The sequence below is a fragment of the Pleurodeles waltl genome, chromosome 7, assembly GCF_031143425.1.
Source record: "Pleurodeles waltl isolate 20211129_DDA chromosome 7, aPleWal1.hap1.20221129, whole genome shotgun sequence".
NCBI lineage: Eukaryota > Metazoa > Chordata > Amphibia > Caudata > Salamandridae > Pleurodeles > Pleurodeles waltl.
Genome location: NC_090446.1, coordinates 737,050,670 through 737,078,664, shown reverse-complemented (window position 1 = coordinate 737,078,664; position 27,995 = coordinate 737,050,670). Strand labels below are relative to the sequence as shown.

General features: G+C 48.3%; 1 protein-coding gene across 1 annotated transcript in view; it reads right to left on the bottom strand.

Annotated features, from left to right (window-relative positions):
- The window catches only part of PPP2CA (protein phosphatase 2 catalytic subunit alpha), a 247,453-nt gene that overhangs the window by 113,821 nt on the left and 105,637 nt on the right, over window positions 1–27,995 (bottom strand). The window lies entirely within an intron of this gene.

Sequence of the window (27,995 nt, the reverse complement as noted above, 5' to 3'; positions counted from 1 at the left end):
ACCTTTGGAAGTAAGTCTTTAGTATTTGGGGATGAATTTCCCATTCGTGGATCTGTTGATGATCCCGAGAGGGATTGTTTGCTAACTGGTTTTGAATTCCAGGTATGAACTGCGCTATTAGACGAATGTGGTTGTGAATCGCCCAATGCCATATTTTCTGTGCCAAGAGACACAACTGTGTCGAGTGTTCCTCCCTGTTTGTTCAGATAATACATCGTTGTCATGTTGTCTGTTTTGACAAGAATGTGTTTGTGGGTTATTATAGGTTGAAATGCTTTCAGCGCTAGAAATACTGCTAGTAGTTCTAAGTGATTTATGTGAAACTGTCTCTGCTGAGTGTCCCATTGTCCTTGGATGCTGTGTTGGTTGAGGTGTGCTCCCCACCCTATCATGGAGGCATCTGTCGTTATTACATATTGTGGCACTGGGTCTTGGAAAGGCCGCCCTTGGTTTAAATTTATACTGTTCCACCATTGAAGCGAGGTGTATGTTTGGCAGTCTACCAACACCAGATCTAGAAGTTGACCCTGTGCTGTGACCATTGTGATGCTAGGCACTGTTGTAAGGGCCGCATGTGCAACCTTGCGGTTGGGACAATGGCTATGCATGAGGACATCATGCCTAGGAGTTTCATCACCATTTTGACTTGTATTTTTTGTTTTGGATACATGGCCTGTATTACGTTGTGAAATGCCTGAACCCTTTGTGGGCTTGGAGTGGCAATCCCTTTTGCTGTGTTGTTTGTCGCCCCTAAGTATTGCTGTGTTTGACACGGCAGAAGGTGTGACTTTGTGTAGTTGATTGAGAAACCTAGTTTGTGGAGGCTTTTTATTACATAGTTTGTGTGTTGTGAACACCGTTCTAGCGTGTTGGTTTTTATTAACCAATCGTCTAGGTACGGGAACACATGTATTTGCTGCCTTCTGATATGTGCAGCTACTACCGCCAGGCATTTTGTAAAAACTCTTGGCGCAGTTGTTATTCCGAATGGAAACACCTTGAATTGGTAATGTACCCCTTGGAATACAAACCTTAAGTACTTTCTGTGTGAAGGATGTATTGGTATGTGGAAATATGCATCCTTTAGGTCTAGTGTTGTCATGTAGTCTTGTTGTTTGAGCAGTGGGATTACGTCCTGTAATGTCACCATGTGAAAGTGATCTGATTTGATGTAGGTATTTAATGTTCTGAGATCTAATATAGGTCTCAGACTCTTGTCTTTTTTGGGTATGAGAAAGTACAGAGAGTAAACTCCTGTTCCTTTCTGTTGGTTTGGTACTAATTCTATTGCTTCCTTCTGTAGCAATGCCTGAACTTCTAGTCCTAGAAGATCTATATGTTGTTTTGACATATTGTGTGTTTTCGGTGGGACGTTTGGAGGGAATTTGAGAAATTCTATGCAATAACCATGCTGGATAATTGCTAGGACCCAAGTGTCTGTTGTTATTTCCTACCAATGTTTGTAAAACTTGGTTAGTCTCCCCCCCACAGGTGTTATGTGTTGGGGATTTGTGCTGTGGAAGTCACTGCTTGTTTTGAGGAATTTTGGGACTTTGGAACGTCCCTCTATACTTTTGGAATTGTCCCCGAAAACTTCCCCGCTGATACTGGCTCTGATAAGTGGGTCTTGTTTGTGAGGTTGTGGGTTCTGTGCTTTGTTTGTCCTCGAACCCCCCCCCCCCCCACAAAACTGTGTCTTTCGAAATGTGCCTCTGCTCTGTGGGGAGTAGAGTGCGCCCATGGCTTTGGCCGTATCTGTGTCTTTTTTAAGTTTTTCGATGGCAGTGTCCACCTACGGCCCAAACAACTGTTGTCCGTTGAATGGCATATTCAGCACGGCTTGTTGTATTTCCGGCTTGAATCCTGATGTACGCAGCCATGCATGTCTCCTTATTGTCACTGCTGTGTTTACAGTTCTAGCAGCTGTGTCTGCAGCGTCTATTGCTGACCGTATCTGATTGTTTAAGATACTCTGTCCTTCTTCCACTACTTGCTGTGCTCTTTTTTGGAACTCCTTGGGCAAATGTTCTATAAAGTGTTGCATTTCGTCCCATTGAGCCCTATCGTATCTGGTGTTGGGCTCGGAGTGTTACAAGTTGTTTTTCTTCGAAGAAGTCTTTTCGAGTCACGAGACCGAGGGACTCCTCCCATTTCGACTCCATTGCGCATGGGCGTCGACTCCATCTTAGATTGTTTTCCCCGCAGAGGGTGAGGTAGGAGTTGTGTATGCTAGTAATAGTGCCCATGCAATGGAGTGAATGCGTATGTACATAATGAAGTTTCAAGTAATATATTTACAAATGTTTAAGATCTACTTCTAAACGGCTACAGGCTCCCGGGGAGGCGGGTGGGCGCATGTGAATCTGCAGCGACTAATGCCACGAACAGATGTACACTGGGTAAGTGACATTTTCCGTTCGATGGCATGTGTAGCTGCAGATACACATGCTGTGCATAGACTAATAAGCAGTTATCTCCCCAAAAAGCGGTGGTTCAGCCTGTAGGAGTTGAAGTAGTTTGAAATAATGTTCTTAGTACAGCTTGACCTACTGTTGCCTGTTGTGCAGTTAACACATCTACACAGTAGTGCTTGGTAAATGTATGAGGCGTAGACCATGTTGCTGCCTTGCATATTTCGTTCATTGGAATATTTCCCAGAAAGGCCATGGTAGCACCTTTCTTTCTGGTCGAGTGTGCCTTTGGTATAATAGGCAGTTCTCTTTTAGCTTTAAGATAGCAGGTTTGAATGCACTTAACTATCCATCTAGCAATGCCTTGTTTTGAAATAGGATTTCCTGTATGAGGTTTTTGAAAGGTGATAAATAGTTGTTTTGTCTTTCAAATTACTTTTGTTCTGTCAATGTAGTACATTAGTGCTCTTTTGATGTCTAATGTATGTAGTGCTCTTTCAGCTACAGAATCTGGCTGTGGGAAGAACACTGGTAATCCTACCGTTTGATTCACGTGGAACGGTGAGATTACTTTTGGTAAAAATTTGGGATTGGTTCGTATAACAACTTTATTTTTGTGTATTTGAATAAATGGTTCTTGAATGGTAAATGCTTGAATCTCACTCACTCTTCTTAGAGATGTGATGGCAATTAAAAAAGCAACTTTCCACGTTAAGTATTGCATTTCACAAGAGTGCATGGGCTCAAAAGGTGGACCCATGAGTCGTGTTAAGACAATGTTGAGGTTCCATGAAGGAACTGGTGGTGATCTTGGTGGTATAATTCTCTTTAGGCCTTCCATAAACGCTTTTATGACTGGTATCCTAAATAATGAAGTTGAGTGCGTAATTTGCAGGTAAGCTGAAATTGCCGTAAGATGTATTTTAATGGAAGAGAAAGCTAGTTTAGATTTCTGCAAATGTATTAAGTATCCTACTATTTCTTTTGCAGATGCGTGTAAAGGTTGAATTTGATTATTATGGCAGTAATAAACAAATCTTTTCCACTTATTTGCATAACAGTGTCTAGTGGTAGGTTTTCTAGCCTGTTTTTTGACCTCCATACATTCCTGTGTGAGGTCTAAGTGCCCGAATTCTAGGATTTCAGGAGCCAAATTGCTAGATTCAGCGATGCTGGATTTGGATGTCTGATCTGTTGTTTGTGTTGTGTTAACAGATCTGGTCTGTTTGGCAGTTTGATATGAGGTACTACTGAAAGGTCTAGTAGTGTTGTGTACCAAGGTTGTCTTGCCCATGTAGGTGCTATTAGTATGAGTTTGAGTTTGTTTTGACTCAACTTGTTTACTAGATATGGAAGAAGTGGGAGAGGGGGAAAAGCGTACGCAAATATCCCTGACCAGTTCATCCATAGTGCATTGCCCTGAGACTGATGTTGTGGGTACCTGGATGCGAAGTTTTGGCATTTTGAGTTTTCTTTTGTTGCAAATAGATCTATTTGTGGCGTTCCCCACATTTTGAAGTAAGTGTTCAGTATTTGGGGGTGAATTTCCCATTCGTGGATCTGTTGGTGATCCCGAGAGAGATTGTCTGCTAACTGATTCTGAATCCCTGGAATAAATTGTGCTATTAGACGAATGTGGTTGTGAATCGCCCAATGTCATATTTTTTGTGTTAGGAGACACAACTGTGTCGAGTGTGTTCCTCCCTGTTTGTTTAGGTAATACATTGTTGTCATGTTGTCTGTTTTGACAAGAGTGTATTTGTGGGTTATTATGGGTTGAAATGCTTTCAGAGCTAGAAACACCGCTAACAGTTCTAAGTGGTTTATATGAAACTGTTTTTGCTGAATGTCCCATTGTCCTTGGATGCTGTGCTGATTGAGGTGTGCTCCCCACCCTGTCATGGATGCATCTGTTATTACGCATTGTGGCACTGGGTCTTGAAAAGGCCGCCCTTGGTTTAAATTTATACTGTTCCACCATTGAAGCGAGATGTATGTTTGGCGGTCTATCAACACCAGATCTAGAAGTTGACCCTGTGCTTGTGACCACTGTGATGCTAGGCACTGTTGTAAGGGCCGCATGTGCAACCTTGCGTTCGGGACAATGGCTATGCATGAGGACATCATGCCTAGGAGTTTCATGACTAATTTGACCTGTATCTTCTGGTTTGGATACATGGTTTGTATTACGTTTTGGAATGTTTGGACTCTTTGTGGACTTGGAGTGGCAATCCCTTTTACTGTGTTGATTGTTGCTCCTAGGTATTGCTGTGTTTACGGCAGAAGGTGTGACTGAGTAATTGATTGAGAAACCTAGTTTGTGTAGGGTTTCTATGACGTAATTTGTGTGTCGTGAACACTGTTTTTGCGTGTTGGTTTTGATTAACCAATCGTCTAGGTACGGGAAGACATGTATTTGCTGCCTTCTGATATGTGCAGTGTAGGAAGTTGGCTCTGTATGCACTATTTCAAAGTAAGGAATAGTATGCACAGAGTCCAAGGGTTCCCCTTAGAGGTAAGATAGTGGCAAAAAGAGATAATACTAATGCTCTATTTTGTGGTAGTGTGGTCGAGCAGTAGGCTTATCAAAGGAGTAGTGTTAAGCACTTGTTGTACATACACACAGGCAATAAATGAGGAACACACACTCAGAGACAAATCCAGCCAACAGGTTTTGTTATAGAAAAATATATTTTCTTAGTTTATTTTAAGAACCACAGGTTCAAATTCTACATGTAATATCTCATTTGAAAGGTATTGCAGGTAAGTACTCTAGGAACTTTGAATCATTACATTAGCATGTATACTTTTTACATAAAACACAATAAGCTGTTTTAAAAGTGGACAGTGCAATTTTCACAGTTCCTGGGGGAGGTAAGTTTTTGTTAGTTTTGTCAGGTAAGTAAATCACTTACAAGCCTCAGGTTTGGGTCCAAGGTAGCCCACCGTTGGGGGTTCAGAGCAACCCCAAAGTTACCACACCAGCAGCTCAGGGCCGGTCAGGTGCAGAGGTCAAAGAGGTGCCAAAAACGCATAGGCTTCAATGGAGAGAGGGGGGTGCCCCGGTTCCGGTCTGCCAGCAGGTAAGTACCCGCATCTTCGGAGGGCAGACCAGGGGGGTTTTGTAGGGCACCGGGGGGGACACAAGTCCACACAAAAAGTACACCCTCAGCGGCACTGGGGCGGCCGGGTGCAGTGTAGAAACAAGCATCGGGTTTTCAATGGAAATCAATGAGAGATCAAGGGATCTCTTCAGCGTTGCAGGCAGGCAAGGGGGGGGCTCCTCGGGGTAGCCACCACCTGGGTAAGGGAGAGGGCCTCCTGGGGGTCACTCCTGCACAGGAGTTCCGTTTCTTTAGGTGCTGGGGGCTGCGGTGCAGGGTCTTTTCCAGCCGCCAGGAAATGGAGTTCAGGAAGTCGCGGTCAGGGGGAGCCTCGGGATTCCCTCTGCAGGCGTCGCTGTGGGGGCTCAGGGGGGACAACTTTGGTTACTCACGGACTCTGAATCGCCGGAGGGTCCTCCCTGAGGTGTTGGTTCTCCACCAGTCGAGTCGCGGTCGCCGGGTGCAGTGTTGCAAGTCTCACGCTTCTTGCAGGGAGTTGCAGGGATCTTTAAATCTGCTCCTTGAAACAAAGTCGCAGTTCTTTTGGAGCAGTGCCGCTGTCCTCGGGAGTTTCTTGGTCTCTTGGAAGCAGGACAGTCCTCTGAGGATTCAGAGGTCGCTGGTCCTGGAGAAAGCGTCGCTGGAGCAGGGTTCTTTAGAAGGCAGGAGACAGGCCGGTAGGACTGGGGCCAAAGCAGTTGGTGTCTTCTTTCTTCTTCTGCAGGGGTTTTCAGCTCATCAGTCTTCTTCTTCGGTAAGTTGCAGGAATCTAAATTCTTAGGTTCAGGGAAGCCCTTAAATACTAAATTTAAGGGCGTGTTTAGGTCTGGGGGGTTAGTAGCCAATGGCTACTAGCCCTGAGGGTGGGTACACCCTCTTTGTGCCTCCTCCCAAGGGGAGGGGGTCACATTCCTATCCCTATTGGGGGAATCCTCCTTCTACAAGATGGAGGATTTCTAAAAGTCAGAGTCACCTCAGCTCAGGACACCTTAGGGGCTGTCCTGACTGGCCAGTGACTCCTCCTTGTTATTCTGATTATTTCTCCTGGACTTCCCACCAAAAGTGGGGGCTGTGTCCAGGGGGCGGGCATCTCCACTAGCTGGAGTGCCCTGGGGCATGGTAACACGAAGCTTGAGCCTTTGAAGCTCACTGCTAGGTGTTACAGTTCCTGCAGGGGGGGAGGTGTGAAGCACCTCCACCCAGAGCAGGCTTTGTTTCTGTCCTCAGAGAGCACAAAGGCTCTCACCGCATGAGGTCAGACACTCGTCTCAGCAGCAGGCTGGCACAGACCAGTCAGTCCTGCACTGAACAATTGGGTAAAATACAGGGGGTATCTCCAAGATGCCCTCTGTGTGCATTTTTTAATAAATCCAACACTGGCATCAGTGTGGGTTTATTATTCTGAGAAGTTTGATACTAAACTTCCCAGTATTCAGTGTAGCCATTATGGAGCTGTGGAGTTCGTTTTTGACAGACTCCCAGACCATATACTCTTATGGCTACCCTGCACTTACAATGTCTAAGGTTTTGCTTAGACACTGTAGGGGCACAGTGCTCATGCACTGGTGCCCTAACCTATGGTATAGTGCACCCTGCCTTAGGGCTGTAAGGCCTACTAGAGGGGTGACTTATCTATACTGCATAGGCAGTGTGAGGTTGGCATGGCACCCTGAGGGGAGTGCCATGTCGACTTACTTGTTTTGTTCTCATCAGCACACACAAGCTGGCAAGCAGTGTGTCTGTGCTGAGTGAGGGGTCCCCAGGGTGGCATAAGATATGCTGCAGCCCTTAGAGACCTTCCCTGGCATCAGGGCCCTTGGTACCAGGGGTACCAGTTACAAGGGACTTACCTGGATGCCAGGGTGTGCCAATTGTGGAATCAAAAGTACATTTTAGGTGAAAGAACACTGGTGCTGGGGCCTGGTTAGCAGGGTCCCAGCACACTTCTCAGTCAAGTCGGCATCAGTATCAGGCAAAAAGTGGGGGGTAACTGCAACAGGGAGCCATTTCTTTACATGCAGCTACTACTGCTAGACATTTTGTAAAAACTCTTGGCGCAGTTGTTATTCCGAATGGCAACACTTTGAATTGGTAATGTATCCCTTGGAATACAAACCTTAGGTACTTCTTGTGTGGAGGATGTATTGGTATATGGAAATATGCATCCTTTAGATCCAGTGTTGTCATGTAGTCTTGCTGTTTGAGCAGTGGGATTACTTCTTGTAATGTAACCATGTGAAAGTGGTCTGATTTGATGTATGTATTTAATATTCTGAGATCTAGTATAGTTCTTAGAGTTTTGTCTTTTTTGGGTATTAGAAAGTACAGTGAGTAAACTCCTGTGTTTAGTTCTTGCTTTGGTACTAATTCTATTGCCCCTTTTTGGAGCAATGCTTGAACTTCTAATCCTAGAAGATTTATATGTTGTTTTGACATACTGTGTGTTTTCGGTGGGACTGTTGGAGGGAATTCTCGAAATTCTATGCAATAACCATACTGGATAATTGCTAGTACCCAAGTATCTGTTGTTATCTCCTCCCAATGTTTGTAAAATTGGCTTAATCTTCCCCCCACAGGTGTTATGTGATGGGGATCGGTGACTTGTGAGTCACTGCTTATTTTGAGGACTTTTGGGGATTTGGAATTTTTCTCTACCTCTTTGGAATCGTCCCCCTCTATATTGCCCCCGAAAACTTCCCCGCTGATATTGGCTTTGGTAAGTGGGCCTTGTTTGTGATGATGTGGTTTCTGTAGGTTGTCCTCGAAACCCTCCCCTAAAAGGTGTTTTGCGAAAGGTGCCTCTGCTCTGCGGGGAGTAGAGTGCGCCCATGGCTTTTGCCGTATCAGTGTCCCTCTTGAGTTTCTCAATAGCAGTGTCGACTTCCGGCCCAAACAACTGCTGTTCATTAAATGGCATATTTAGCACGGCTTGTTGAATTTCTGGCTTGAAACCAGACGTGCGGAGCCATGCGTGCCTTCTTATTGTTATTGCAGTATTTACTGTCCTTGCAGCTGTATCTGCTGCATCCATTGAAGACCGTATCTGATTATTAGAGATACTTTGTCCTTCTTCCACCACTTGTTGTGCTCTTTTTTGGAACTCCTTAGGTAAGTGTTCTATCAAATGTTGCATCTCATCCCAGTGAGCTCTGTCATATCTTGCCAAAAGCGCTTGTGAATTGGCAATGCGCCATTGGTTTGCTGCTTGTGCTGCGACCCTTTTGCCCGCAACATCAAATTTGCGACTCTTTGTCTGGAGGTGGTGCGTCTCTCGAGGTATGAGAGTTTGCTCTCTTACGAGCTGCCCCGACAACTACTGAGTCTGGAGTTAACTGCGTTGTAATATAAACAGGATCTGTTGGCGGTGGCTTGTATTTTTTTCTCCACTCTTGGAGTTATGGCTCGGCCTTTAACAGGATCTTGAAAGATTTGTTTTGAATGTTTTAGCATTCCTGGGAGCATAGGTAGTCTTTGGTACTGGCTATGAGTGGAGGTTAGCGTGTTAAACAAGAAGTCATCCTCAATTGGTTCTGAATGCAAGGTGACGTTATGGAAAGCAGCTGCCCTTGTGATCACCTGTGTGTAAGATGTACTGTCCTCAGGAGGGGACGACCTGGTAGGGTACGAGTCTGGGCTGTTGTCCGATACTGGAGCATCGTAAAGGTCCCATGCATCGGGATCATCTTGACTCATGGCAGTATGAGTCGGGGAGTGCATCAGTGGAGGAGTTGCTACTGGTGATGTGTGCACTGATGGTGGTGGAGAAGGTGGTGGAGTTGTTTTCTTTGCCACCTTTGCCTATGGCTCCTTCTCCTTTTCGTGAAAGGCAAGTTTTCTTTTTATTTTAATTGGAGGAAGAGTGGTTATCTTCCCTGTGTCTTGATGAATGTGGAGCCTCCTTTGAGTATAGTCTGGCTCTACAACTTGAAGTTCCTCTCCAAATCTATGTTTTTTCATTTGGGAGGCCAATCCTTGTTCCTCTGTATAGGAACCTGTTTTCGGCTCCGAGGCTGGATGTTTCGGAACCGAAACTTTTTCGTAGGTTATTTTAGGCTCCGAAGAAACCTTCGTAATTTTCGGCATGGTGGTGTCTCGATGCCGAATTTTTTCGGTGCTGCTGTGACGGTACCGAAATTTCTCAGAGCCGATGTCTTGGGTCCGAGATTGCTGTGCTGTGTATCTCGACCTGAGTCGGATGACTTCGACACTAGCGTGCCCTTTTTCGGTGCCTTGGCTCGGTCACCGCTTGTTTGGGTTAAGCCATGGCCTGTTGGCGGTGGCGTCCCCTGGGCTTTTGTTGACTTCTCGGGAGTTGTAGGAAGTTGGCTCTGTATGTGCTATTTCAAAGTAAGGAATAGCATGCACAGAGTCCAAGGGTTCCCCTTAGAGGTAAAATAGTGGTAAAAAGAGATAATACTAATGCTCTATTTTGTGGTAGTGTGGTCGAGCAGTAGGCTTATCCAAGGAGTAGTGTTAAGCATTTGTTGTACATACACATAGACAATAAATGAGGTACACACACTCAGAGACAAATCCAGCCAATAGGTTTTTATATAGAAAAATATCTTTTCTTAGTTTATTTTAAGAACCACAGGTTCAAATTCTACATATAATATCTCATTCGAAAGGTATTGCAGGTAAGTACTTTAGGAACTTCAAATCATCAAAATTGCATGTATACTTTTCAAGTTATTGACAAATAGCTGTTTTAAAAGTGGACACTTAGTGCAATTTTCACAGTTCCTAGGGGAGGTAAGTTTTGATTAGTTTTACCAGGTAAGTAAGACACTTACAGGGTTCAGTTCTTGGTCCAAGGTAGCCCACCGTTGGGGGTTCAGAGCAACCCCAAAGTCACCACACCAGCAGCTCAGGGCCGGTCAGGTGCAGAGTTCAAAGTGGTGCCCAAAACACATAGGCTAGAATGGAGAGAAGGGGGTGCCCCGGTTCCGGTCTGCTTGCAGGTAAGTACCCGCGTCTTCGGAGGGCAGACCAGGGGGGTTTTGTAGGGCACCGGGGGGGACACGAGTCCACACAGAAATTTCACCCTCAGCGGCGCGGGGGCGGCCGGGTGCAGTGTAGAAACAAGCGTCGGGTTCGCAGTGTTAGTCTATGAGAGATCTCGGGATCTCTTCAGCGCTGCAGGCAGGCAAGGGGGGGGTTCCTCGGGGAAACCTCCACTTGGGCAAGGGAGAGGGACTCCTGGGGGTCACTTCTCCAGTGAAAGTCCGGTCCTTCAGGTCCTGGGGGCTGCGGGTGCAGGGTCTCTCCCAGGCGTCGGGACTTTAGGTTCAAAGAGTCGCGGTCAGGGGAAGCCTCGGGATTCCCTCTGCAGGCGGCGCTGTGGGGGCTCAGGGGGGACAGGTTTTGGTACTCACAGTATCAGAGTAGTCCTGGGGTCCCTCCTGAGGTGTCGGGTCTCCACCAGCCGAGTCGGGGTCGCCGGGTGCAGTGTTGCAAGTCTCACGCTTCTTGCGGGGAGCTTGCAGGGTTCTTTAAAGCTGCTGGAAACAAAGTTGCAGCTTTTCTTGGAGCAGGTCCGCTGTCCTCGGGAGTTTCTTGTCTTTTCGAAGCAGGGGCAGCCCTCAGAGGATGTCGAGGTCGCTGGTCCCTTCGGAAGGCGTCGCTGGAGCAGGATCTTTGGAAGGCAGGAGACAGGCCGGTGAGTTTCTGGAGCCAAGGCAGTTGTCGTCTTCTGGTCTTCCGCTGCAGGGGTTTTCAGCTGGGCAGTCCTTCTTCTTGTTGCAGGAATCTAATTTTCTAGGGTTCAGGGTAGCCCTTAAATACTAAATTTAAGGGCGTGTTTAGGTCTGGGGGGTTAGTAGCCAATGGCTACTAGCCCTGAGGATGGGTACACCCTCTTTGTGCCTCCTCCCAAGGGGAGGGGGTCACAATCCTAACCCTATTGGGGGAATCCTCCATCTGCAAGATGGAGGATTTCTAAAAGTTAGAGTCACCTCAGCTCAGGACACCTTAGGGGCTGTCCTGACTGGCCAGTGACTCCTCCTTGTTATTCTCATTATTTTCTCCGGCCTTGCCGCCAAAAGTGGGGCCTGGCCGGAGGGGGCGGGCAACTCCACTAGCTGGAGTGTCCTGCTGGGTTGGCACAAAGGAGGTGAGCCTTTGAGGCTCACCGCCAGGTGTGACAATTCCTGCCTGGGAGAGGTGTTAGCATCTCCACCCAGTGCAGGCTTTGTTACTGGCCTCAGAGTGACAAAGGCACTCTCCCCATGGGGCCAGCAACATGTCTCGGTTTGTGGCAGGCTGCTAAAACTAGTCAGCCTACACAGATAGTCGGTTAAGTTTCAGGGGGCACCTCTAAGGTGCCCTCTGTGGTGTATTTTACAATAAAATGTACACTGGCATCAGTGTGCATTTATTGTGCTGAGAAGTTTGATACCAAACTTCCCAGTTTTCAGTGTAGCCATTATGGTGCTGTGGAGTTCGTGTTTGACAGACTCCCAGACCATATACTCTTATGGCTACCCTGCACTTACAATGTCTAAGGTTTTGTTTAGACACTGTAGGGGTACCATGCTCATGCACTGGTACCCTCACCTATGGTATAGTGCACCCTGCCTTAGGGCTGTAAGGCCTGCTAGAGGGGTGTCTTACCTATACTGCATAGGCAGTGAGAGGCTGGCATGGCACCCTGAGGGGAGTGCCATGTCGACTTACTCGTTTTGTCCTCACTAGCACACACAAGCTGGCAAGCAGTGTGTCTGTGCTGAGTGAGAGGTCTCCAGGGTGGCATAAGACATGCTGCAGCCCTTAGAGACCTTCCTTGGCATCAGGGCCCTTGGTACTAGAAGTACCAGTTACAAGGGACTTATCTGGATGCCAGGGTCTGCCAATTGTGGATACAAAAGTACAGGTTAGGGAAAGAACACTGGTGCTGGGGCCTGGTTAGCAGGCCTCAGCACACTTTCAATTGTAAACATAGCATCAGCAAAGGCAAAAAGTCAGGGGGCAACCATGCCAAGGAGGCATTTCCTTACACAACCCCCCCCCCAAACGAAAGAGGATGAGACTAACCTTTCCCAAGAGAGTCTTCATTTTCTAAGTGGAAGAACCTGGAAAGGCCATCTGCATTGGCATGGGCAGTCCCAGGTCTGTGTTCCACTATAAAGTCCATTCCCTGTAGGGAGATGGACCACCTCAACAGTTTAGGATTTTCACCTTTCATTTGCATCAGCCATTTGAGAGGTCTGTGGTCAGTTTGAACTAGGAAGTGAGTCCCAAAGAGGTATGGTCTCAGCTTCTTCAGGGACCAAACCACAGCAAAGGCCTCCCTCTCAATGGCACTCCAACGCTGCTCCCTGGGGAGTAACCTCCTGCTAATGAAAGCAACAGGCTGGTCAAGGCCATCATCATTTGTTTGGGACAAAACTGCCCCTATCCCATGTTCAGAGGCATCAGTCTGCACAATGAACTGCTTAGAATAATCTGGAGCTTTGAGAACTGGTGCTGAGCACATTGCTTGTTTCAGGGTGTCAAAGGCCTGTTGGCAGTCCACAGTCCAGTTCACTTTCTTGGGCATTTTCTTGGAGGTGAGCTCAGTGAGGGCTGTCACAATGGATCCATATCCCTTCACAAACCTCCTGTAGTACCCAGTCAAGCCAAGGAATGCCCTGACTTGAGTCTGGGTTTTTGGAGCTACCCAGTCCAGAATGGTCTGGATCTTGGGTTGGAGTGGCTGAACTTGGCCTCCACCTACAAGGTGGCTCAAGTAAACCACAGTTCCCTGCCCTATCTGGCATTTGGATGCCTTGATAGAGAGGCCTGCAGATTGCAGAGCCTTCAAAACCTTCCTCAGGTGGACCAGGTGATCCTGCCAGGTGGAGCTAAAGACAGCAATATCATCAAGATAAGCTGTGCTAAAGGACTCCAAGCCAGCAAGGACTTGATTCACCAACCTTTGGAAGGTGGCAGGGGCATTCTTTAAACCAAAGGGCATAACAGTAAACTGATAATGCCCATCAGGTGTGGAGAATGCTGTCTTTTCTTTTGCTCCAGGTGCCATTTTTATTTGCCAGTACCCTGCTGTCAAGTCAAAGGTACTTAGAAATTTGGCAGCACCTAATTTATCAATGAGCTCATCAGCTCTTGGAATTGGATGGGCATCTGTCTTGGTGACAGAGTTGAGCCCTCTGTAGTCCACACAAAACCTCACCTCTTTCTTTCCATCTTTGGTGTGAGGTTTGGGGACTAAGACCACTGGGCTAGCCCAGGGGCTGTCAGAGCGCTCAATCACTCCCAATTCCAGCATCTTGTGGACTTCCACCTTGATGCTTTCCTTAACATGGTCAGACTGTCTGAAGATTTTGTTCTTGACAGGCATGCTGTCTCCTGTGTCCACATCATGGGTACACAGGTGTGTCTGACCAGGGGTTAGGGAGAAAAGCTCAGGAAACTGTTGTAGGACTCTCCTACAATCAGCTTGCTGTTGGCCAGAGAGGGTGTCTGAGTAGATCACTCCATCTACTGTGCCATCTTTTGGGTCTGATGATAGAAGATCAGGGAGAGGTTCACTCTCTGCCTCCTGATCCTCATCTGTTACCATCAACAGATTCACATCAGCCCTGTTATGGAAGAGCTTAAGGCGGTTCACATGGATCACCCTCTTGGGGCTCCTGCTTGTGCCCAGGTCCACCAGGTAGGTGACCTGACTCTTCCTTTCTAGTACTGGGTAAGGGCCACTCCATTTGTCCTGGAGTGCCCTGGGAGCCACAGGCTCCAGAACCCAGACTTTCTGCCCTGGTTGGAACTCAACCAGTGCAGCCTTTTGGTCATACCAAAACTTCTGGAGTTGTTGGCTGGCCTCAAGGTTTTTGGTTGCCTTTTCCATGTACTCTGCCATTCTAGAGCGAAGGCCAAGTACATAGTCCACTATGTCCTGTTTAGGCTCATGGAGAGGTCTCTCCCAGCCTTCTTTAACAAGGGCAAGTGGTCCCCTTACAGGATGACCAAACAGAAGTTCAAAGGGTGAGAATCCTACTCCCTTCTGTGGCACCTCTCTGTAAGCGAAAAGCAGACATGGCAAGAGGACATCCCATCTCCTTTTGAGTTTTTCTGGGAGCCCCATGATCATGCCTTTTAATGTCTTGTTGAATCTCTCAACTAAGCCATTAGTTTGTGGATGGTAAGGTGTAGTGAATTTATAAGTCACTCCACACTCATTCCACATGTGCTTTAGGTATGCTGACATGAAGTTGGTACCTCTGTCAGACACCACCTCCTTAGGGAAACCCACTCTGGTAAAGATACCAATGAGGGCCTTGGCTACTGCAGGGGCAGTAGTCGACCTAAGGGGAATAGCTTCAGGATACCTGGTAGCATGATCCACTACTACCAGGATATACATATTTCCTGAGGCTGTGGGAGGTTCCAGTGGACCAACTATGTCCACACCCACTCTTTCAAAGGGCACCCCCACCACTGGAAGTGGAATGAGGGGGGCCTTTGGATGCCCACCTGTCTTACCACTGGCTTGACAGGTGGGGCAGGAGAGGCAAAACTCCTTAACCATGTTGGACATATTGGGCCAGTAGAAGTGGTTGACTAACCTCTCCCACGTCTTGGTTTGTCCCAAATGTCCAGCAAGGGGAATGTCATGGGCCAATGTTAGGATGAACTCTCTGAACAGCTGAGGCACTACCACTCTCCTAGTGGCACCAGGTTTGGGGTCTCTGGCCTCAGTGTACAGGAGCCCATCTTCCCAATAGACCCTATGTGTTCCATTTTTCTTGCCTTTGGACTCTTCAGCAGCTTGCTGCCTAAGGCCTTCAAGAGAGGGACAGGTTTCTTGTCCCTTACACAGCTCTTCCCTTGAGGGTCCCCCTGGGCCTAAGAGCTCAACCTGATAAGGTTCAAGCTCCAAAGGCTCAGTTCCCTCAGAGGGCAGAACTTCTTCCTGAGAAGAGAGGTTCCCTTTCTTTTGCTGTGTTGCAGTTGGTTTCCCAACTGACTTTCCTGTTCTCTTGGTAGGCTGGGCCATTTTTCCAGACTCCAGCCCTACTTTTTCACCCTGTGCCTTGCATTGTGCTCTTGTTTTCACACACACCAGTTCAGGGATACCCAGCATTGCTGCATGGGTTTTTAGCTCTACCTCAGCCCATGCTGAGGACTCCAGGTCATTTCCAAGCAGACAGTCCACTGGGATATTTGAGGAGACCACCACCTGTTTCAGGCCATTGACCCCTCCCCATTCTAAAGTAACCATTGCCATGGGATGTACTTTTCTCTGATTGTCAGCGTTGGTGACTGTGTAAGTTTTTCCAGTCAGGTATTGGCCAGGGGAAACCAGTTTCTCTGTCACCATGGTGACACTGGCACCTGTATCCCTCAGGCCCTCTATTCTAGTCCCATTAATTAAGAGTTGCTGTCTGTATTTTTGCATGTTAGGCGGCCAGACAGCTAGTGTGGCTAAATCCACCCCACCCTCAGAAACTAGAGTAGCTTCAGTGTGGACCCTGATTTGCTCTGGGCACACTGTTGATCCCACTTGGAGACTAGCCATACCAGTGTTACCTGGATGGGAGTTTGGAGTGGAACCTTTCTTGGGACAGGCCTTGTCTCCAGTTTGGTGTCCATGCTGTTTACAGCTATGACACCAGGCCTTTTTGGGATCAAAGTTTTTACCCTTGTACCCATTGTTTTGTGAAGAGGTTCTGGGCCCACCCTCCTGTGCAGGTTTTTGGGGGCCTGTAGAAGACTCTTTACTATTTTTAGTTTTGGTTGTCTCATCACCCTTCTGCTGGGGAGTCTTTGTGACCCCTTTCTTTTGGTCACCCCCTGTTGAAGTCTTGGACACCCTTGTCTTGACCCAATGGTCCGCCTTCTTTCCCAATTCTTGGGGAGAAATTGGTCCTAGGTCTACCAGATGCTGATGCAGTTTATCATTGAAACAATTACTTAACAGGTGTTCTTTCACAAATAAATTGTACAGCCCATCATAATTACTTACACCACTGCCTTGAATCCAACCATCTAGTGTTTTCACTGAGTAGTCAACAAAGTCAACCCAGGTCTGGCTCGAGGATTTTTGAGCCCCCCTGAACCTAATCCTGTACTCCTCAGTGGAGAATCCAAAGCCCTCAATCAGGGTACCCTTCATGAGGTCATAAGATTCTGCATCTTGTCCAGAGAGTGTGAGGAGTCTATCCCTACACTTTCCTGTGAACATTTCCCAAAGGAGAGCACCCCAGTGAGATCTGTTCACTTTTCTGGTTACACAAGCCCTCTCAAAAGCTGTGAACCATTTGGTGATGTCATCACCATCTTCATATTTAGTTACAATCCCTTTGGGGATTTTCAACATGTCAGGAGAATCTCTGACCCTATTTATGTTGCTGCCACCATTGATGGGTCCTAGGCCCATCTCTTGTCTTTCCCTCTCTATGGCTAGGATCTGTCTTTCCAAAGCCAATCTTTTGGCCATCCTGGCTAACTGGATGTCCTCTTCACTGGAGTTATCCTCAGTGATTTCAGAGTTGTTGGTCCCTCCTGTGAGGGAACCAGCATCTCTGACTATTATTTGTGGAGTCAGGGCTTGAGAAGCCCTGCTCTCCCTAAGTAGGACTGGAGGGGGGGAATTTCCCTCCAAGTCACTATCTTCATCCTCTGAGTTGCCATCCTCAGAGGGGTTGGCCTTTTCAAACTCTGCCAAAAGCTCCTGGAGCTGTACTTTGGTAGGTTTGGGGCCCATTGCTATTTTCTTTAGTTTACAGAGTGACCTTAGCTCTCTCATCTGTAGATGGAGGTAAGGTGTGGTGTCGAGTTCCACCACATTCACATCTGTGCTAGACATTATGCTTCTAAAAGTTGGAATACTTTTTAAGAAACTAAAACTGGTTCTAGAATCTAATTCAAACTTTTACAAACTTTTAAACTCTAAAAGAAATGCTAAACAGGATCTAACACAAGGCCCTAGCAGGTCTTTTAAGAATTTAGAAAACTTTTCAAATTGCAAAAATCAATTTCTAATGACAATTTTGGAATTTGTCGTGTGATCAGGTATTGGCTGAGTAGTCCAGCAAATGCAAAGTCTTGTACCCCACCGCTGATCCACCAATGTAGGAAGTTGGCTCTGTATGTGCTATTTCAAAGTAAGGAATAGCATGCACAGAGTCCAAGGGTTCCCCTTAGAGGTAAAATAGTGGTAAAAAGAGATAATACTAATGCTCTATTTTGTGGTAGTGTGGTCGAGCAGTAGGCTTATCCAAGGAGTAGTGTTAAGCATTTGTTGTACATACACATAGACAATAAATGAGGTACACACACTCAGAGACAAATCCAGCCAATAGGTTTTTATATAGAAAAATATCTTTTCTTAGTTTATTTTAAGAACCACAGGTTCAAATTCTACATATAATATCTCATTCGAAAGGTATTGCAGGTAAGTACTTTAGGAACTTCAAATCATCAAAATTGCATGTATACTTTTCAAGTTATTGACAAATAGCTGTTTTAAAAGTGGACACTTAGTGCAATTTTCACAGTTCCTAGGGGAGGTAAGTTTTGATTAGTTTTACCAGGTAAGTAAGACACTTACAGGGTTCAGTTCTTGGTCCAAGGTAGCCCACCGTTGGGGGTTCAGAGCAACCCCAAAGTCACCACACCAGCAGCTCAGGGCCGGTCAGGTGCAGAGTTCAAAGTGGTGCCCAAAACACATAGGCTAGAATGGAGAGAAGGGGGTGCCCCGGTTCCGGTCTGCTTGCAGGTAAGTACCCGCGTCTTCGGAGGGCAGACCAGGGGGGTTTTGTAGGGCACCGGGGGGGACACGAGTCCACACAGAAATTTCACCCTCAGCGGCGCGGGGGCGGCCGGGTGCAGTGTAGAAACAAGCGTCGGGTTCGCAGTGTTAGTCTATGAGAGATCTCGGGATCTCTTCAGCGCTGCAGGCAGGCAAGGGGGGGGTTCCTCGGGGAAACCTCCACTTGGGCAAGGGAGAGGGACTCCTGGGGGTCACTTCTCCAGTGAAAGTCCGGTCCTTCAGGTCCTGGGGGCTGCGGGTGCAGGGTCTCTCCCAGGCGTCGGGACTTTAGGTTCAAAGAGTCGCGGTCAGGGGAAGCCTCGGGATTCCCTCTGCAGGCGGCGCTGTGGGGGCTCAGGGGGGACAGGTTTTGGTACTCACAGTATCAGAGTAGTCCTGGGGTCCCTCCTGAGGTGTCGGGTCTCCACCAGCCGAGTCGGGGTCGCCGGGTGCAGTGTTGCAAGTCTCACGCTTCTTGCGGGGAGCTTGCAGGGTTCTTTAAAGCTGCTGGAAACAAAGTTGCAGCTTTTCTTGGAGCAGGTCCGCTGTCCTCGGGAGTTTCTTGTCTTTTCGAAGCAGGGGCAGCCCTCAGAGGATGTCGAGGTCGCTGGTCCCTTCGGAAGGCGTCGCTGGAGCAGGATCTTTGGAAGGCAGGAGACAGGCCGGTGAGTTTCTGGAGCCAAGGCAGTTGTCGTCTTCTGGTCTTCCGCTGCAGGGGTTTTCAGCTGGGCAGTCCTTCTTGTTGCAGGAATCTAATTTTCTAGGGTTCAGGGTAGCCCTTAAATACTAAATTTAAGGGCGTGTTTAGGTCTGGGGGGTTAGTAGCCAATGGCTACTAGCCCTGAGGATGGGTACACCCTCTTTGTGCCTCCTCCCAAGGGGAGGGGGTCACAATCCTAACCCTATTGGGGGAATCCTCCATCTGCAAGATGGAGGATTTCTAAAAGTTAGAGTCACCTCAGCTCAGGACACCTTAGGGGCTGTCCTGACTGGCCAGTGACTCCTCCTTGTTATTCTCATTATTTTCTCCGGCCTTGCCGCCAAAAGTGGGGCCTGGCCGGAGGGGGCGGGCAACTCCACTAGCTGGAGTGTCCTGCTGGGTTGGCACAAAGGAGGTGAGCCTTTGAGGCTCACCGCCAGGTGTGACAATTCCTGCCTGGGAGAGGTGTTAGCATCTCCACCCAGTGCAGGCTTTGTTACTGGCCTCAGAGTGACAAAGGCACTCTCCCCATGGGGCCAGCAACATGTCTCGGTTTGTGGCAGGCTGCTAAAACTAGTCAGCCTACACAGATAGTCGGTTAAGTTTCAGGGGGCACCTCTAAGGTGCCCTCTGTGGTGTATTTTACAATAAAATGTACACTGGCATCAGTGTGCATTTATTGTGCTGAGAAGTTTGATACCAAACTTCCCAGTTTTCAGTGTAGCCATTATGGTGCTGTGGAGTTCGTGTTTGACAGACTCCCAGACCATATACTCTTATGGCTACCCTGCACTTACAATGTCTAAGGTTTTGTTTAGACACTGTAGGGGTACCATGCTCATGCACTGGTACCCTCACCTATGGTATAGTGCACCCTGCCTTAGGGCTGTAAGGCCTGCTAGAGGGGTGTCTTACCTATACTGCATAGGCAGTGAGAGGCTGGCATGGCACCCTGAGGGGAGTGCCATGTCGACTTACTCGTTTTGTCCTCACTAGCACACACAAGCTGGCAAGCAGTGTGTCTGTGCTGAGTGAGAGGTCTCCAGGGTGGCATAAGACATGCTGCAGCCCTTAGAGACCTTCCTTGGCATCAGGGCCCTTGGTACTAGAAGTACCAGTTACAAGGGACTTATCTGGATGCCAGGGTCTGCCAATTGTGGATACAAAAGTACAGGTTAGGGAAAGAACACTGGTGCTGGGGCCTGGTTAGCAGGCCTCAGCACACTTTCAATTGTAAACATAGCATCAGCAAAGGCAAAAAGTCAGGGGGCAACCATGCCAAGGAGGCATTTCCTTACAGGAGTCTTATGTTTCGACGTCTTACTCACGGTTTTCGGCGTTTCTTCGGCCTCGAGTTCTTCCGAGTCCGACTCTTGGATAGAGAAAGCTTCCTCTTCTTCCTCGAAACGCTCTTGTTCTGTCGGTGTCGACGCCATCTGCAGTCTTCTGGCTCTTCGGTCTCTTAACGTCTTTCTGGACCGAAACGCTCGACAGGCCTCACAAGTATCTTCCTTGTGCTCTGGGGACAAGCACAAGTTACAGACCAGATGCTGATCCGTATACGGATACTTGTTATGGCATTTTGGACAGAAGCGGAATGGGGTCCGTTCCATCAGCCTTGAATTCACACGTGGCCGGGCCGACCAGGCCCCGACGGGGATCGAAAAAACCCCAAGGGCCACCGGAACTCTTGTAAATTCGGTGTCGATCTGTTGTAACTAACCCGATACCGAACGAAAACAATACCGAAGTTTTTTTCCCCGAGATTCTAACTAACTTTCCGACCCGAAACACGGAGCGAAAAGGAACACGTCCGAACCCGATGGTGGAAAAAAAACAATTTCCTAAACGAAAGCGCACTCACAACAGGTATCCTTTGGCATTTTCATTATTTCAGGCCTTATGTTTTCAAGCACCTCTGGACACATGTTTCTGGGTTAATCTCTTCATCAGCAGAGAACAAACATTCCTTCCTTTTCCAAAGGCCACTGCCTGGCTGCTCAGAAGATTTAATTGTAGGCACCCGATATAAGTTGAATACCAGTTATGTGGAAGTGGACCTCAAGTTAGCTGCAAAGCGCATCCTGGTAAAGGTAGTACTATACATTTTGATCCATGTGCGCTCACCATCCTTTGAGAGAAGCATCCGTGATCAGAGTCTGACAGGATGGGTCCTAATGAAATGGTACCCCTTGGATCAGACTGTGTCGATGGGTCCACCATGGAAGAGACTGACGTGCAGTTTGGGATAACATCAACCTGTCCTCCCAGCAGTTGGAGAGCTGATTCCACTGATCTTCCAGGTATGCTGAAGGGACCTCATGTGCAACCTTGCATTCGAGACTAAGATGCACGAGTCCACTGACCTCATCAGAGATGCTATTTGTCTTGCAGAGGGATGACTAACCTTCAGAAATTTTGGACATTTCAGACAGAAGGATGATGGTCTCTCCTCTAAAGGATGAACTCTTGCAGACTGTTTTCAGCCTAGCCCTTAAGAAGTGCAGTGTCTGTGCAGGGTGAACTGTAGATTTTTAGAAGTTGATTTGAAGCAGAAAAGCTCCCTTCTTTGTAATGGAGAGGAGCTCTGTATTAGCCAGTCGTCAAGATAAGGATACACAAAGATCTTTTTTCTCATTCACAATGGTGTAACAATGCTGAGATTCTACTTTGAAACCGAGATATTTGCAAGGTTTCATGGAGAGGGATATTGCAGTATGTAGGTCCATCACACACATACATTCCCCTTGCTGCAATTGTGGGTAAATTTGGTGCAGAGCCAACATCCTGAATTTTTCTTGGCGTACATATTTGTTTACAACTCTGAGATCCACAATGGGTCTGAATTCTTGCTTCAATCCTTTCTTTTTCACTATTTGATGACACAGGACCTCCTCTATAGCCTTTTAGCTTTAGATTGTTGAATTCTGACTGCAAGAGGTCTATCTGATACCAAGATGTTTTTGCCAGTGCAACATTTGGAGAAGGAAACTTGAAGAGAATAGCCATTCTGTGCCATATTCAAGACCCATTTGTTTTTGGAAATGGACTGCTACTCTTCCAAGTAATGTATAATACGTACCCCCCACCAGAGTGGGAAACGGTGAAGGGGGAAGAAACTCCTTATTGTTTGGCAGAAGGCTTTCCCGTAGATGCAGACGGCTGCTAAGTACGTCTTGTTTTGGATGGTCTTCAAGGATGGAAATGGGAGCGTGACAGCTGCTGCTGTTACTGCCAGTGAGGGGCTTGAGCCACTGTTAGAAATATCTCCTGTCGTGGGACCTGTAACGCTTGCGGAATTCTTTCACTTTATCTAGGCATACCACTTTTAAAGTGGCCAATTCAGCCTTCACCCTGGACATCTACCAGCATGTGTACCAAAATGGGTGTTGCCTGAGAAAGGAAGGTTTAAGATCTGAAGTTAAGCCTCGGACATCAACCCTGTAAGGAGCAACCAGGAGGATGATGTTGCCCATATGCAACGTGCATAGCCATGTGCTGAAAGTCCGAGGCATCCACTGCGTTGCTTATACTTTGGTTAAATTCTAGGCCTCCATTAAGAACCTCCAAGAAGTCTTGCCCATCTTCTTTAGGTAACTTTTCAGTAAATCCGGTTAATGAATCCCAAGAGAGCAGAAGAGCTAGCCACTTTCGTAGAAGAAGCTGATGTCCTACACATCTTTTTACCCAGGGCATCTCTGTGCTTGCTTTCTTTGCCTGTTGGGATCAAAGATGAAGAAGCCAAACCGGACTTTCTTGCAGCTGCTACAATCACCAAGTATGGAGGGGGATCAAACCAGAGAAATAGTGGATCTTGATCAGGAGCCTAATATTTCTTTAGAATTCTAGGTGCTGCTGATCTCAATGAGGCTGGAGTGGAAAAACAGCTGCACTGAAAGAAAAAAAAAAGAAAGAAAAAGACAAAAGAAAAGAAAAACAAAAAAGGAAGAAAAAGGAAGAAAAACAAGAAAAAGAAAAAAAACAAGACGACGAAGAAGAAAATCTGGTCATCCTTAGACTTCACACAGTCGCTCAGCTGATGCGACGTGCGTCGACGCTCAAGCCCTCCGTCCTCAGAGCCTGCTTTTGGGTCTGCTCTTTGACTCCAGGAGTTTCCGGGAGCCGGGCGACCCCTGCCGAATTAAAGGAATTCGGTGAGGCCATGCCCCTCATTTTTGGGCAGTCCAACGCCGCTACAGCACCTTCGGGTCCAAGGGGTTCGATTGGAGGGCCTTCGGGTTCTGCATCGGCAGCTTCAGCCACCGAAGTCCCCTCCGGATCTGCTCTCGGATCCGTACCGACGCCGGTCGTACAATGAAGACCTTCCCCACCACTGATTCGATTGTCGACACCCACTATCGATGTCAACCCGATCCTGAACCCCAACGACTCAAGAGTTGGAACGGCCTAAGCCAACACCACCTACTTCTTCGTTGGGGCCTATTCACCTCAGGTTGGATTCTGACCCTTATTCTTATGGGTTCAAATTCAAGAAAGGATTGGAGGGGTCCCAGGACCCTTATGAATACCAGGATGAACCTAACATGGACTGGGCACAGGAGTTGGTTGAGGCCATTGGTCTGGATGCCTCTCCAGATGCTGTCTCCTCCTATCACGGCTACGGCGGAGGGAGCTATTTATTACCTGGTGGTCAGCAGGGTGGCTGTCCTCAGCCTTGAGCTGCCTACTGTTCAGGTCAGGTCTAATCTTCTGACGGAGGTGCTTCAACCAGGGGCTTCCCCCGCCAAGCCTCTTCTTCCATTCAATGACGCCCTCACCAATGACCTTTTAGGTACTTGGTCCAGACCCAACACCAGGGCTCCTGTGAACAGGACAATCTCACGCTGCCATCGGCCCGCCCCGAATAACGGCAAATTTCTGTCCCAACACACCACCCCTAAGAGTCTTGTTATCCAGGGATCCTCATCCTCTGGCGCATTCCCTTTTGCATCTCCGGATAGGGAATCGAAAATGCTGGAACAATTTAGGAAGAAGATATTTTCTTACTCCAGTCTAGCAAAGTAGTCCGTGAACACTGCATGCCTTTTGGGCCGTTCTACTCACTCTCTATTCGATACGGAGGCGCAAGTTCTGCCACAGATAGCAGAGGAGGTCCGTGCTATCGTCTTCCAAGCTGTCACCAATGGGAGAGACGCAGCAAAGTTAATTATACGATGTGGGATGGACACGACTGCCTCTGTTGTGACAACGGTGGCCTTGAGGCCACACCTGGTTACGAACATCTGGTTTCTCAGGGGATAGCCAATAGATCCTTATGGACATGCACCTTGATGGCTCCCTTCTCTCTGGAGATAATGCGGACTCGGGCTGTACAGGTTTAAGGACTCCCAGGCTATGGTTCGGTCCCTCGGCCTTTCCACTGACCCTTGTTCCCAACAGTCTGCCTTTCGCCCAGTTCGTGGCCACGGAAGGGGATCCCTGTTGCGTCCCTTTCCCAGCCAACATTCCATCCATGCTGTCCAGCTGCTGCCTGGCTGGCGATGTGGAATCCCACGTGGTCACGGGACAGGGAACCAGAGGTCTGCCCAGTCCACCCCTGCCGCAGCCTCCAAACCATCATAGTCCGCAACCCTCATTCTGGTCCAGATTGGCAGCAGGATTCGCCATCACCTGCCCCACTGGGAATCCATTACTACGGACAGGTGGGTTTTGCAGATCGTTCAAAGGGGCTACTCCCGCCCCTTTGAGTCTGCCCCACCAGCCATGCCTCCATCATTCAGCCGTATACCGGAGGACCATTTGGCACTTATCTGCCAGGAAGTTGCAGCTCTCTTGGCCGAGGGATCCATAGAGAAGGTCCCTGCGCAAGAAGTAGGTTGTGGTGGTTATTTCCGCTACTTTCTGGTGCCCAAAAAAAGACTAGGGCTTACGTCCTACCCCACACCTTCAGGCCCTCAATCTCTTCCTCAAAAAGGAAAAATAAAAAATGCTCACCCTGGCTCAGGTCAGGTCTGCCTTGGAACAGGGAGACTGGATGGTATCGCCGGACTTGCAGGGCGCCTATTTCCATTTTCCCATCCTGCCTGCGCACAGACATTACCTAAGATTCGTGGTAGGTCACAAGCACTTTCAATTTATTGTACTCCTCTTTGGCCTTACCAGCACCCCTCGGGTGTTAACGAAAGTGATGGCAGTGGTTGAGCTCCTGTGCGCAGGTCGGGGGTTTCAGTCTTCCCCCTACCTCGACGACTGGCTGTTGAAGGCAGAGTTGCCCCAGAGAGTTGTCTCCCACCTTCAGACTACGGCGAACCTCGGGCACAAGCTAGGAGTTCAGTATAAACGTGCCAAAGTCAATCCTGACTCCCTCTCAGACACTCCCTGTAAGGAAATGCTTTCCTTGGCATGGTTATCCCCTAACTTTTTGCCTTTTGGTGATGCCAGTTATGATTGAAAGTGTGCTGGGACCCTGCTAACCAGGCCCCAGCATCCGTGTTCTTTCCCTAAACTGTACCTTTGTTCCCACAATTGGCACAGCCTTAGGGCTGTACGGCCTGCTAGAGGGGTGACTTACCTATGCCACAGGCAGTGGGATAAGGGCATGTCACTCTGAGGGGAGTGCCATGTCGACTTAGTCATTTTCTCCCCACCAGCACACACAAGCTGTGAGGCAGTGTGCATGTGCTGAGTGAGGGGGGCCCAGGGGGGCATATTACATGCTGCAGCCCTTAGAGACCTTCCCTGGCCACAGGGCCCTTGGTACCAAGGGTACCTTTTACAAGGGACTTATCTGTGTCAGGGCTATGCCAACTGTCGAGACAAAGGTACAGTTTTAGGGAAAACACTGGTGCTGGGACCTGGTTAGCAGGGCACCAGCACACTTTTAATCATAACTAGCATCAAAAAAAGGCAAAACGTTAGGGGGGTAGCCATGCCCACAGTGGCATTTTCCTACACATCAATTTCAGTGTTCTTAGCGGCTCTGCGCTTTGGCGTGGAAAGTCATGAAAAGAAACGGACGTCACTGCGCTGACGCGGCGTCTATGCACTACTCCTGATGTTATCACAGCGACTATGACACCAACAACGTCCGCGGGGTCGACCACAGCCACCTAACGATAAGCAAGGATATTGTTAGATTAAAAAAATCTCCAGATCCAGTCTGACGCCTGGGGAAAATTCTAAGGTACGGAATCTGCAACTATAATTTGTCTCTACCAGATATATCGCTACCGAAGATAAGTAACTTATGTCTGGGTCAAAGTCAAAGGAGGTGACTTAGGCTTCAATTTCAACCTTTTGTACTGCTTTTCGTTTTTTTCCTTTGAAGATTTTGAGGAATGTGAAGGTGACCTGTGTAAAGAAATGGCTCCCTGTTGCAGTTACCCCCCACTTTTTGCCTGATACTGATGCTGACTTGACTGAGAAGTGTGCTGGGACCCTGCTAACCAGGCCCCAGCACCAGTGTTCCTTCACCTAAAATGTACCATTGTATCCACAATTGGCACACCCTGGCATTCAGATAAGTCCCTTGTAACTGGTACTTCTAGTACCAAGGGCCCTGATGCCAAGGAAGGTCTCTAAGGCCTGCAGCATGTCTTATGCCACCCTAGAGACCCCTCACTCAGCACAGACACACTGCTTACAAGCCTGTGTGTGCTAGTGAGAACAAAATGAGTAAGTCGACATGGCACTCCCCTCAGGGTGCCATGCCAGCCTCTCACTGCCTATGCAGTATAGGTAAGACACCCCTCTAGCAGGCCTTACAGCCCTAAGGCAGGGTGCACTATACCATAGGTGAGGGTACCAGTGCATGAGCATGGTACCCCTACAGTGTCTAAACAAAACCTTAGACATTGTAAGTGCAGGGTAGCCATAAGAGTATATGGTCTGGGAGTCTGTCAAACACGAACTCCACAGCACCATAATGGCTACACTGAAAACTGGGAAGTTTGGTATCAAACTTCTCAGCACAATAAATGCACACTGATGCCAGTGTACATTTTATTGTAAAATACACCACAGAGGGCACCTTAGAGGTGCCCCCTGAAACTTAACCGACTGTCTGTGTAGGCTGACTAGTTCCAGCAGCCTGCCACACCAGAGACATGTTGCTGGCCCCATGGGGAGAGTGCCTTTGTCACTCTGAGGCCAGTAACAAAGCCTGCACTGGGTGGAGATGCTAACACCTCCCCCAGGCAGGAGCTGTGACACCTGGCGGTGAGCCTCAAAGGCTCACCCCTTTGTCACAGCCCAGCAGGGCACTCCAGCTTAGTGGAGTTGCCCGCCCCCTCCGGCCACGGCCCCCACTTTTGGCGGCAAGGCTGGAGGGAACAAAGAAAGCAACAAGGAGGAGTCACTGGCCAGTCAGGACAACCCCTAAGGTGTCCTGAGCTGAAGTGACTCTAACTTTTAGAAATCCTCCATCTTGCAGATGGAGGATTCCCCCAATAGGGTTAGGATTGTGACCCCCTCCCCTTGGGAGGAGGCACAAAGAGGGTGTACCCACCCTCAGGGCTAGTAGCCATTGGCTACTAACCCCCCAGACCTAAACACGCCCTTAAATTTAGTATTTAAGGGCTACCCTGAACCCTAGAAAATTAGATTCCTGCAACTACAAGAAGAAGGACTGCCTAGCTGAAAACCCCTGCAGAGGAAGACCAGAAGACGACAACTGCCTTGGCTCCAGAAACTCACCGGCCTGTCTCCTGCCTTCCAAAGATCCTGCTCCAGCGACGCCTTCCAAAGGGACCAGCGACCTCGACATCCTCTGAGGACTGCCCCTGCTTCGAAAAGACAAGAAACTCCCGAGGACAGCGGACCTGCTCCAAGAAAGGCTGCAACTTTGTTTCCAGCAGCTTTGAAAGAACCCTGCAAGCTCCCCGCAAGAAGCGTGAGACTTGCAACACTGCACCCGGCGACCCCGACTCGGCTGGTGGAGATCCAACACCTCAGGAGGGACCCCAGGACTACTCTGATACTGTGAGTACCAAAACCTGTCCCCCCTGAGCCCCCACAGCGCCGCCTGCAGAGGGAATCCCGAGGCTTCCCCTGACCGCGACTCTTTGAAT